The sequence below is a fragment of the Hoplias malabaricus genome, chromosome 9 (genome assembly GCF_029633855.1).
Source record: "Hoplias malabaricus isolate fHopMal1 chromosome 9, fHopMal1.hap1, whole genome shotgun sequence".
NCBI lineage: Eukaryota > Metazoa > Chordata > Actinopteri > Characiformes > Erythrinidae > Hoplias > Hoplias malabaricus.
In genome coordinates, this window is record NC_089808.1 from 34,520,789 (window position 1) to 34,533,057 (window position 12,269).

A 12,269-nucleotide genomic window follows, 5' to 3' on the forward strand; every position below is an offset into this window, starting at 1 on the left:
CCAGGCTTCCTTACTTTCAATCCACTTTTTTCTCCTCTCTCTCTTTCATCATATCTCTATCTCAGACACACTGCCAGACCATCTCTCTCTCTCTCTCACTGTGTGTGTGTGTGTGTGTGTGTATCGCCTCCTTATTTTGACTCTGTCTGGACATATGTGTGTGTGTGTGTGTGTGTGTGTGTGTACACTCTCACACTGTGTGGAAATGGCTTCCTTTTGGAAACACCAGCTGGTCCCCACAATGTATCCATTACTTTTTAAAGAAGAGTTAAGTTAGGGTTAGTGTTAAGATTAGTGTTAGGTTTAAGCTAATAGTTCTTAAGGAAAAATTAATGGTATGGAATAAATGGAAGTATGTGTAGTGTCCTCACAATTCACAAACACAAGGTGTGTGTGTGGGTGGTGTTTGTGCCAAGTTTTACTTACATTTGAGGACCAAAATCTCTCATCGCTGATCTCATATATGAATGTGATCAACATTCAGAGAAGATCGGTGCACTTTTACACTCTCGTGTGTGGAGAGTTTGATGAGTGGTTGCTAGGCAATATTGTCACGACCATCTGTTAACTTGTTGGTACATAGTGAACCCACCTCTGTTTGTGTGTGTGTGTGTGTGTGTGTGTGTGTGTGTGTGTGTGTGTGTGGGTGTGTGTGTGTGACCTAGAGTTTTAAATTCAAGTTTCTAAACTGAAGTCTTACAAGCATAAGTAGTGACATTTAGTGATTAATAATACACCTTTACCATACTGTTTTATTTTCAGTGTATTTTTATTTACAGCTTATATTTGGCACATTTAATGCAATGTCCAGGTCTTATGACTTGGTATAGTTCTCTGAAATGTAGTGTTCTGGGAAAAGGTAGCACTCGATGTATCATTTCCGTGAGAATTTGATGGCATTCCTTCAGCCACAAGATCAAGGCTTGATCAAAGGTTTAGAAGTTGGGAGATTAGTTGTGGATCACTAACACCACTCTGAATCATGTCAGTGGTACTTGATGGAGATCCATCATTCCAGGAAATGCAATTCTATGCTCCATGCTGAGGTTTTATACCACTCTAACCCACACATGGCATTGAGTGCTATGACCTTAGACTCAGGAACAGCAGCTTTAGAGCATCCCCTTTTTTATTTTCATTCGTTTCTATAGAGAATATGCAAACTGTGTGCGCAGTGTGTGTTGCTTACAGTAGCAGACTGTCTACAAAGTTTATAATATAAACTCAAAACACTCCCTCCACCAAGCCATGTGCTTAGTCCTGTTCAGATCAAAAGGCTTGAAATAGAACAGCATGAGGTCAGATTTAGAAGCATCTCACAGCAGAAACATTCACAGGTTTTTAAAAGAAGCTGATGACTAACTGCTGCAGATGTTGTGCAGGTTTATTTTTGTCTGTTCTAATTCATTGAAACCATAAGGACACAGTTTGTCTGTTTCAGGTACAGTATCAATCGTGTTACAGTCAAAGCACTCGGGTCAGCTAACGTTTTCTGCACAAGGAACAAACTTAAATGTGATTACGTAAACACGGTTTAGTGCATCGCACCAGGTTATCTGAGTTCACCATATTGTTCCACCTCAATGCTCTATACCTACATTCTACACTGAACTCTGTTTCCCATGCTACGTTGTCGTCCTAGGTCTTCAATATGTCATATTACGTTCTACCTTGAATATGATGCTCTTTCATCATTTAAAATGTTGGAATGTAGCCTTTTTGATCCCATCCTTGTTTATAATACTGTGGCACTTCTCTCTGCTGATGTCGAGGGGCACATGTTGAGCTGTGTATGCAAGAGAAATAGCAAGGAGAGCACGTGATGTATGGCTTTACGTCGCCCATGATGCACTTGTGCTTCCTCTCTCTCTCTCGGTTTTAGTCGTAGATGTTCCGATGTGTTATGACATAGTTGTGATCTTTTAATTATGTCTGTGCCCAATATGATCTCCACACCCTCCAAACACAGTGCATATACCACCCACAGATGACTAACCTTTGTATATGATGATCGCAGTGGGAGCTCTTGTCCACTGGTGGCGCTGTTTCACTAAATTCATTCATTCATTCATTATCTATCCATCCATCCATTATCTGTAAACGCTTATCCAGTTCAGGGTCACAGTGGGTCCAGAGCCTACCTGGAATCATTGGGCGCAAGGTGGGAATACACCCTGGAGGGGGCGCCAGTCCTTCACAGGGCAACACAGACACACACACATACCTACGGACACTTTTGAGTCACCAATCCACCTACCAATGTGTGTTTTTGGACTGTGGGACGAAACCGGAGCACCCGGAGGAAACCCACGCAGACACGGGGAGAACACACCAACTCCTCACAGACAGTCAACCGGAGGAAACCCACGCAGACACGGGACGAACACACCAACTCCTCACAGACAGTCAGCCGGAGGAAACCCACACCCACACAGGGAGAACACACCAACTCCTCACAGACAGTCACCCGGAGGAAACCCACACCCACACAGGGAGAACACACCAACTCCTCACAGACAGTCACCCGGAGCGGGAATCGAACCCACAACCTCCAGGCTCCTGGAGCTGTGTGACTGCGACACTAACCTGCTGCACCACCGTGCCGCCCTGTTTCACTAAATCCTGACGTATATTTTACAAATGACGTGTAATATATTTTGCCTTTACAGGGGTTCTATTTCTGTGAGAATGGGATGATGGGGTAAGCCTCTTTCCTGGAGGTAGAAGACAGGATGTTCTTACAAGGTATCTCTCTTTAACAGAACAGGAAATGAAGTAAACTAAGGCCATGGTGTTTACCTTGTGCAGACACAAACCAACCTATATACGTGAGGAGTATAGGACTGAAGGAGAGAAGACTAGAGATATGGAGAGATGAATAGAGAGACAGTGAAATTGGCTGATTTTCTCCCAGCCCTTATGGCTGGTAAGATACTGTTCTTTTAGGAAATAAAAATGTATTTAAAAGTCTAGACGGTGTCAGAGATTCTTCTCCACAACACAATACCCCAGAAGAAGGAACACAACAAGCAAACAGCAAACACTCTGTTCAGTGCCCAGTGAAGTGCTACAGGAACAATGCTGTAAACTGTTGTGGGAGAATGACAAATGGAGGGGATGTTAAAAGAAAATCTTGTGCATTCTAATGTTTTGGAGCTTAGGGTGAGGCTTAGGGTTTTAATGGGATTTAAGTTTAGGCTTAGACTTATAGTGATGGGCAATGGCAAATCTGACGCCTGCCTTTGACTTCTGTGGGAATACTGTGATAATAATCATTAATAGTAGGAGCTTTATTAGTAGTAATTATGGGAGTAATAGTAATATGAGGTGTTTAAAAATCTTCAATTGATATAAATAGGGCAGGGAAACATAGTGTTAAATTACCCCATAATTTTGTTTTGAAAGGCTTCAAAGGTTTAAAATTGAACTAGTTTCAGCTTGTAAATGTAGATCATACAAAATCTGCTATTGCTTCTTTTCTTTTTCCTGTTATTTTCATTCATTACTGAAAGCGCTACTCCAGTGGAGTCTGTGGATTTGCTCAGTAATGCTCTTACAGTCAGCATAATTGCCTTCCATTAAAATGTCATCAGTGTTCCTGGCTGCTCTGGTCTCGTTTACTGTTTGAGGTCCTCGGATGCAATTAAAACTCACTCAGAGAAACAACACCCTCATCCCGGAGGACCAGGAGTCTGCTCATTACTGTACATCTCTCTTCTTCTCTCTTCCTCTCTGCCTTTCTTTCACACAGTGAACACATTATCCAGTGCTGGGGGTTAACGAGAAAGTTGACCGAGGAACTCAACAAGTCGCAGCAAACTGTGAGGAGGTCATCTCTTACCTTTTCTGGACAAAAATACATCTCATTAGGTGCTAATTACAGTAGAATTATATCCAAAGGATTGTAGCGATTGCAAATAATGAGTGCCTTTAGCTATTTTAAGGTTCACCAGTTGCTGAAGCACGGTTTGACTGGTCTCTGCATGAAATGAAATGGGATGCTCTGGATCGTCTGAGCATGGACACAGTACTTTAATGCCAAGAGTGGGTTTGGAGGGGTCTAGAGTGATGGAGCTTCATCAAATTCGTTTTGGGTTGGGTTGGTGTGGTGTCCAGAAATAATCAGCATTGATACCTGACATCAGTGATGCTCCTCTGGCTGAACACAATCTAGTGTCTTCTCAGAAGACAAGCTGTGTGTGTGGGGGGGGGGGGGGGGAGGGGGGAGGGGGGTCCACGTACTTTTGGCCATTAAGACCCACCTGTATCTGTGTCTAACACTGACAAACCTGTGAGTCACTGAAGTGATGAAAAAGTAATTACTGTGTACCCATTGGCACTGTACATGTAAATGATACGTACATCAGCCTTTAAAATCCACCTGTAAGTTCAGGCTCAATGAAGATGGAGGCTCTAATTGGTTACCTGTCAGCATCGGTCGTTACAAATATAAAATACTAAAATAAAAAATAGACATACAAACAGCATTCAGGAAGCTCTCATCTTTATACAGTATTCAGAGGTGATAAGAATATCACTCCTCCTTTTTCACACACTCCATAGGCCAAGCTGGATCCCACTACAACCAACAGGCAACTTATTCCCCATTTACATATAAGGGCTTCCACTTCCTGTTAGCTCCTCAGACATTGTATACTGGACACTATTAGGTTCAAAAGAAAGTTTGTGTTCTTTTTAGAAGAAGATTCTTATCTGTACTCAAGGCTATTTTACTCTTTCCAATACTTCTTTTTCTTCCCATGATTCATTGCGTTTCTGTTTTTCACAGCCTCACAGCCTTTGACAATCTCCTGACTAACACATGGCTTCTCCAAGTTCTTCTCCAAATCCATCACACCCCTTAATAATTTACCTCCAAACAATGATTTTTTTTAGGTTGCTGAGTGTGTATTATTTGTTATAGCATTAACAATAGTGTTATTATTTTCCAAAGTAACAATATTGTTTTATAACAATCTAAATAAATAAATAAATAATAACAATCTCAGGCTTCAGGTCTCAAGCTTTGAGCTGGTTGTCTCTCACAGCTGTCTCGACAGCTAATAAGGCAAACTGATAATAAACGTTTAAAAACTATCACTGTCTCAGGCCCCTGCCTTTGGATCCGGCAGGTGCTTTGATAAGACGACTCAGTTTTTAAGAGCCTTTGTTCTGATGTCTAATGTTTACCAGAATTCTGCTGAACTACAGTGAGCTTCTTCAGTGACACTGATAAGCTTTCTCAGGCCTCACAGAGCACACAAGCCAACTCAGCGATTGCCAGCTTCACAATTTCATCACCATTCATTATAGTTTTTTTCACATTGCACATCATTATTCTTTTGGTAAGTTTCATAATTAATTAATTAATTAACTAATTCATTAATTATCTGTAACCCTTATCCAGTTCAGGGTCGCGGTGGGTCCAGACCCTACCCGGAATTACTGGGCGCAAGGCGGGAATACACCCTGGAGGGGGCGCCAGTCCCTCGGAGACAGTCACCCGGAGGAAACCCACTCAGACACAGGGAGAACACATCAACTCCTCACAGACAGTCACCCGGAGGAAACCCAGCAGACACAGGGAGAACACACCAAACTCCTCACAGACAGTCACCCGGAGGAAACTCACGCAGACACAGGGAGAACATACCACACTCCTCACAGACAGTCAGCCGGAGGAAACCCACGCAGACACAGGGAGAACACACCACACTCCTCACAGACAGTCACCTGGTGCGGGACTTGAAACTCGGATCCCTGGAGCTACCTACTGCACCACCTCGCCTCCCCAGCCACATACAAGCAAGACTGCACTGTAATTTATTTTGAATGTTGAAATTCATACAAACCTACGTCTTATTGAACAAAACACAACAAAGAGACAAATCACCTTTACATTGGACTTATTACAAGAGACATGTATTATGAATCTTATTGATATGTCAGGAGGCTTTTGGTGTGTGTGTGTGTGTGCATGTGAGCGTAGGCATATTTGGCAACTAAAAGAGCATCATATTGATTTTCCTCCTGCAGCCCTCTTCTGCATTTGATTGATTGTATAGTTCAGGTCGAAGGGTAAACGCTCACATTCTCTGACCTTGGATGAAAAGCTGAAAACACCAGTGATCACACAGATGCAAATAACAACCCTGGCAGATAAGTGTATGAGCTAAATGGCTAAATAATTGACTTAATTATTAAACATGGACGCGGCACGGTGGTGCAGCAGGTAGTGTCGCAGTCACACAGCTCCAGGGGCCTGGAGGTTGTGGGTTCGATTCCCGCTCCGGGTGACTGTCTGTGGTGTGTTCTCCCCGTGTCTGTGTGGGTTTCCTCCGGGTGACTGTCTGTGAGGAGTGTGGTTGGTTCTCCCTGTGTCTGCGTGTGTTTCCTCCGGGTGCTCCGGTTTCCTCCCACAGTCCAAAAACACACATGGATAGGTGAATTGGTGACTCAAAAGTGTCTGTAGGTGTGAGTGTGGGAGTGTGTGTCGCCCTGTGAAGGATTGATGTCCCCTCCATGGTTTATTCCTGCCTTGTGCCCAATGATTCTGGGTGAGCCCTGGATCCACCGCGACCCTGAATTGGATAAGTGGTTGCAGATAATGAATGAAAATGAATGAATGTACATGGTTGAAGTTTGTGTATGAATTTATTCGCTGTTTGAATAACCACAGAAATTCATTTGTTACCGTGTTTTCTTTCATGCAGTTGGTATTCTTCCAAATTTATATCCGGTTCCATTTACAACAAAAATAAATCAATATTACCCACCTATGGAGCAGGAATCGAGGAATATCCTCGTCACGGTTCATGCTTTTGAACGTTCGGTCTCTTTGTTGTTGAAAATCCTCCAAATGCTGTTTTATTGCCATGAGCAGTGAGAGACATAAAGGATTCATAAAATCATGGTTTTGAGCATGGAAACAGACTGGAGACAAGCAAATGATGAGGAAACAGCCTCAAAGATCTCCCTGGAGATCCTTGGTGATGATGCCTTGATCCTCCCTCTCTGTGGGAATTGTTACCTCACCTAGCAGAACTGGGCCGTTAGTGTCCTCCTCCAAGCGTGTTGAGCTGAAATAATTAGTGTCAGTGTCTGTTTGGAATGAATTGGTGGCTGACTTCATGTTTCTTGAGGAAGTTCAACCTTGCATTTCCTACTTGTGGTTTGATTTGAACTATTCTCTATGTCGCCCCCTAGTGGAGCAAAGGAGACCTTCAGGGGTGTTCCATTGGATCATGTCCCACAACATGGCTTTAATTGTGGGTCCTGAATTAAATGGTCAGCCTGGAATAGGGCCTAGACCTTGGGCTTTATGTTTGAGACCCCTGTTTTAGACCACAGGCATCTGAAAAGAGAACAGAACCTCAGTACGTAAGTAGTTTTATAAGCTGCTAATTTTGTTTTGTGCAAAACATATTTTTACTTTTACTCAATTGTTATTGTTACCATTTATACACTGCTTGGACCAAACTGAAGACATATAATGACTGTTAATGTGTTCACAGAGTGAGGATTTCTGACTTCACTGAGAGATGTTTTGATGTGGCTCAAGTCTATAGCTATGCAGTTTGTAGTATCTTTTACAAAAAACAGGATGAGATTGCATCAGATGAAGTGGTTGCCATGGGAAGGACGTGCCTCTGACAAAAGAACCAACTCTGACCCAAGGTTCAAAGGGTCTACATTTTATTACGTGTATAAACGTGTATTAGTTTTAGTCTCTTTTTAGTCATTTAATTATTGTTAGTATTAGTTTAGTTGTAGTTTATGAAACCTAAGACATTTTAGTCCACACACTTAAACATGAGGGTTCTACAAGGGTTCTATATTAAGGCAATGGTTCTGCTGGATATCAATGTAACACTTTTGTTTTTGCTCCCATTTTTCATGAGATCTAAGCCTTTTTCTCTCAAATATTGTTCACAAATTTAAATCTGTGTTAGTGATCACTCTTCCTTTGCAGAGACAATCCATCCCCCTCATCGGTGTGGCATATTAAGATGCTGATTATACAGCATTATTACTACACAGGTGTGCCTTAGGCCGGCCACAATATAAGGCCAATCTTAAATGTGCAGTTTTATCACACAGCACAATGCCACAGATGTCGTAAGCGTTGAGGGAGTTATAGTTGGCTGCTGACTGCAGGAATGTCCACCGGAGCTGTTGCCTGTGAATTTCTCTTCCGTAATCTCCAAGTCTCCAAAGGTGTTTCAGAGAGTTTGGCAGTACACCCAACTGGCCTCACAACTTCAGACCACGTGTAACCACACCAGCCCAGGACCTCCACACCTCCGAGATCATCTGAGAACAGCCCCCCGCACAGCTGCAGCAACAGTCGGTTTACACGACCAAAGACAACTGTCAGAAATCTTCATCGGGGTCTCCACCTGACTTCAGTGCGTCGTCGTTTATGACTTGAGTGGGTAAATGCTCCCATTCAATGGCGTATGGCATGTTGGAGAGGTGTTCTCTTTACAGATGAATCCCGGTTTTCACTGCACAGGGCAGATGGCAGACTGTGTGTATGGTGTGGTGTGGGTGAGCGCTTCGCTGGTGTCAGCGTTGTGAATGGAGTGGCCCTTGGTGGCGGTGGGGTTATGGTACGGACAGGTGTGTGTTATAGACAAAGAACACAGGTGCGTTTTATTGATGGCATTTTGAATACAGAGAAACCGTGACTAGTTTTGTGCCATTCATCCACAACCATCACCTCATGCTGCAGCATGATGTCCGCACTGCCTCTGAAGAGGAGTGGACCAACACTGCACAGGCCACAATCAACAACCTGGTCGACTCTGTGAGATGGAGATGTGTTGCACTGCGTGAGGCAAATGATGGTCCCACCTGATACTGACTGGATTTTAAAAATGTATATTTTTGTTCAGTATTTATACAACTCTGAACACATGAAGGGCTTTTTGCGTGATTAAAGTGGGGTTTTTTTGCGTCATGAAGGTGTTCTTCAGATTGACGGAGAATGTGCTATAGATTCTATACAGCACCACAAACGGTTCCTCTATTATTAGGATGACAAGCTTGTGGCAGTTTGAAAAAGAGCTGGAGTTGGCTTTCCATCTCTCAGAGGAAACATGTACAAATCTTCACACTCTGATGTTGGTGGCATGATTTGTTTGAGTGAGTCCCAGTGAAGTGGTGAAATTGGTGATGAATAAACAAAGGGAAGAAAGAAGTGCTCTAAACTGAAGCTGCAGGTTTAGAACTTGACTGTTGATTATCATCATCAAAGAGAAAATGGTGTGTCTTCTATTCCTGCCATTCAAAGCCTCTTTTGAACATGTCGGCTGGTGTGTGTGTGTGTGTGTGTGTGTGTGTGTGTGTGTGTGTGTGTAGAAAGAGAGGGCATAAGGGGACACTATGATTAGTGAGCAACAGAGAGAGATTCCATCTGGACAAAAAGGCCCCAAAGAAAGAGAAGAGAGAAAGAGAAAAGTTAGTGTGTGTGAGAGTGTGTGTGTGTGTGAGTGTGTGTGTGTGTGTGTGTGTGTGTGTGTGTGTGTGTGTGTGTGTGTGTTGTGACTGTAGCAGATGCTGTGACTTAGCCAAACCAATAAAGTAAAGGAGACTGACAGCTGTGACATCACACCCTTTTCAGGCCTGTTGACAAACTGTAAAAATACACACCTACACACACACTCACACACAAACAAACAAACAAACACACACACACACACACACACACACACACACACACACACACACACAGAGAGAGAGAGAGAGAGAAAGTCGCTCACACTCTGGCTGATGCATTACACACACCCTCTTACAGTTCAGCCGTGTGTATGGGAATGAGTAATGCCATCACTTCTCCTCTTTTTTTTTAACCTTTTTGCTTTTCTCTCCCTTTCTTCTGTCTCACGACATACTGGTCAATTCACACAGGTCAAAACTGTCAGGATCATGATGGTGCGCTCAGGACGAGCATGTGCCATCATGAGATTGTGTGTGAGGGGAGTGTTTTTTTTTTTCAGAGTAATTATGAATTACATATTTCAGTTTAGGGCGGCACGGTGGTGCAGCAGGTCGTATCGCAGTCACACAGCTCCAGGGACCTGGAGGTTGTGGGTTTGATTGTGACTGTCTGTGAGGAGTGTGGTGTGTTCTCCCTGTGTCTGCGTGGGTTTGCTCCAGGTGACTGTCTGTGAGGAGTGTGGTGTGTTTTCCCTGTGTCTGCGTGGGTTTGCTCCAGGTGACTGTCTGTGAGGAGTGTGGTGTGTTCTCCCTGTGTCTGCGTGGGTTTGCTCCAGGTGACTGTCTGTGAGGAGTGTGGTATATTCTCCCTGTGTCTGCGTGGGTTTGCTCCAGGTGACTGTCTGTGAGGTGTGTGGTGTGTTCTCCCTGTGTCTGCGTGGGTTTGCTCCAGGTGACTGTCTGTGAGGAGTGTGGTGTATTCTCCCTGTGTCTGCGTGGGTTTCCTCCGGGTGACTGTCTGTGAGGAGTGTGGTGTGTTCTCCCTGTGTCTGCGTGGGTTTGCTCCAGGTGACTGTCTGTGAGGAGTGTGGTGTGTTCTCCCTGTGTCTGCGTGGGTTTGCTCCAGGTGACTGTCTGTGAGGAGTGTGGTGTGTTCTCCCTGTGTCTGCGTGGGTTTGCTCCAGGTGACTGTCTGTGAGGAGTGTGGTGTGTTCTCCCTGTGTCTGCGTGGGTTTGCTCCAGGTGACTGTCTGTGAGGAGTGTGGTATATTCTCCCTGTGTCTGCGTGGGTTTGCTCCAGGTGACTGTCTGTGAGGAGTGTGGTGTGTTCTCCCTGTGTCTGCGTGGGTTTGCTCCAGGTGACTGTCTGTGAGGAGTGTGGTGTGTTTTCCCTGTGTCTGCGTGGGTTTGCTCCAGGTGACTGTCTGTGAGGAGTGTGGTGTATTCTCCCTGTGTCTGCGTGGGTTTCCTCCGGGTGACTGTCTGTGAGGAGTGTGGTGTATTCTCCCTGTGTCTGCGTGGGTTTCCTCCGGGTGACTGTCTGTGAGGAGTGTGGTGTGTTCTCCCTGTGTCTGCGTGGGTTTCCTCCGGGTGACTGTCTGTGAGGAGTGTGGTGTGTTCTCCCTGTGTCTGCGTGGGTTTCCTCCGGGTGCTCCGGTTTCCTCCCACAGTCCAAAAACACACATTGGTAGGTGGATTGGTGACTCAAAAGTGTCCGTAGGTGTAAGTGAATGTGTGAGTGAATGTGTGAGTGTGTGTGTTGCCCTGTGAAGGACTGGCACCCCTCCAGGGTGTATTCCCACTTTGCGCCCAATGATTCCAGGTAGGCTCTGGACCAACCGACTCTGAACAGGATGAAGCGGTTAAGGAAAAATAATGAATGCATATGAATGAATTAACTACATTTTTCTATTTTTTATTTGTATCTATTTTATTAAGCTACATGTTTGGGAGCCATTAAGTCATATGTAGTGTCTTTACTTGTCCAATTTTAGCCTGGACAAGTAGGTCATCATGTTGGATGACTTTACATATAATGTAGCAGAATTAGCTAGAATGAATAATTATTAATGAATTATCCTCATTGACCCACTGTAGGTTCTTGGCTCCGAAACTGAACTAAAAGTAATAATTCTATACAAGAAAAGTGCACACACACAAGCAAATAACCAAGGATTGGTTTTATCACACAACTGGTTTATTAAATGTAATATACAGTAATGAATATTGATTAGCCCTGTGAAGGACTGGCGCCCCCTACAGGCTTTATTCCCGCCTTGCGCCCAATGATTCCAGGTAGGCTCTGGACCCACCGCGACCCTGAACTGGATATGCGCTTACAGATAATGGATAGATGGAATATTGATTATACATTCATATAATGAAATGGATTACAGCGATACATGAGGGTGCAGGGAGATTAATATATGAATTTCTCTATGATAATTACCCTAAATTCTAAAAAGGCTATAGTTTATCCAGCAAAGCATTCAGCACCAACCTCCTGAGTTATGAAAGAAAGGAAACCATGTGACCTCATCCCTGGAGAGGAGTGGAGATGACTTGTAAGACATCACAGACGTGCTGGACTTTCTTCCCGCAGACACAGTCCTTGTAGCATTGCACCTCTTCTACCATTTGGCTTTTGGCCAAACTAGCCTTTCTTAAACTATAGTTTTCTACTACAAAATAAAACTTCTGGGCTCTCTAAGCTGAGCTTCCAGGCTGGGAGCAGATCCACCCCCACTCTTTCCTTATCTCTCTACATTTTCTTTCTGTGTTCTGGGTTTGTTCTGGCTAGATCTTAGGAAACTCACCTTGAAGGCCTG